The sequence below is a fragment of the Belonocnema kinseyi genome, chromosome 8, assembly GCF_010883055.1.
Source record: "Belonocnema kinseyi isolate 2016_QV_RU_SX_M_011 chromosome 8, B_treatae_v1, whole genome shotgun sequence".
In the NCBI taxonomy this organism is placed as follows: Eukaryota; Metazoa; Arthropoda; class Insecta; order Hymenoptera; family Cynipidae; genus Belonocnema; species Belonocnema kinseyi.
The window spans coordinates 13,708,226-13,709,330 of record NC_046664.1 but is presented as its reverse complement, the minus strand read 5'-3'; positions in this window follow the sequence as shown (position 1 = coordinate 13,709,330).

Here is a 1,105-nt window from a genome sequence, read left to right as displayed (position 1 = left end):
AATCGACTCGGGATACTTATAAGATACTACCATGATTTTTTCAGATTTTTTGGTCCAAAAATAAATTGGGCCAAAAACCGGCCTTACCGACCCTCCCCCTTTTTTTAGCTTTCACGTTTTTCCGCATACCGGCAGTTTGTGTCTGGACTATAATTTGTGGTGGTTTATTACTAATGCAGTTACAAAAACACAGACAGGGCATGTTAATTCTCTCTGCTTTTCGCTCCATTTCGCAACATATTTCGCAAAATTTGGGAACACCATTATCAAGACCTGTCCCTCGGGAAAATCGTTATATTTCGAGAATTCTTCTATTATGACAAAATTGTGGGTAAAAAAAAATGAGCAAACTATTCTAACCGTTCAAATGCTGTCGTCTGCTACCCGCTGACTTCTATCTTTCGGAAAATTCTTATTTGTCGGGAAAATAATCATGTCCTCAACAAATGTTTTCATTTTTCAACATTTTATTGATCCGAGGCTTTCGCAAACCCCCGGATATTTGACAAGTTTTTTTTCTTTCATTCGCAAATCCTTCGGAAAAAATATATATGGAATCAGTGCCGTACCCATAAAAAAAGATTCAAAGTCGGATTGAACCAACACCCTTAAAATTACTGATAGGCTTCAACTAGTTTACGAGATTCATTGCATTTTTGAGCTGACCGACTTTTTGTACTGAACTGTCTTATAAACAAACCGTCACAGCTGCCGAATAATTTTGAATGGGACAAATTCTATCGAGTGTCGGTTATATAGATAAAGACTCAGTCTACGAAACTTTTATTTAAATAATATTTAAAAATATTATTTAAAAAAGAAAGATACTGGAATGTAATATTAACTTAGTGAACAAATATTTTATAGATTTGTTCAAAATATTTTAATTTTGGACAATTAAGAAGCTGACATTTTTTGTGGTTTTTACACAATAAAGTGTAAATATTTTCTGAAAGGTACACTTTTTCTTTGCAAAAAGTTGAATAAAGTTATAGTAAAATAAAATATTACAAGTCTATGACCTGGTGTGGATTTTTTTATGCTAAAGAACCCAAGCCGCATCGGTGTACATTTTTGTGAATATTACTCATATGTATATATATAA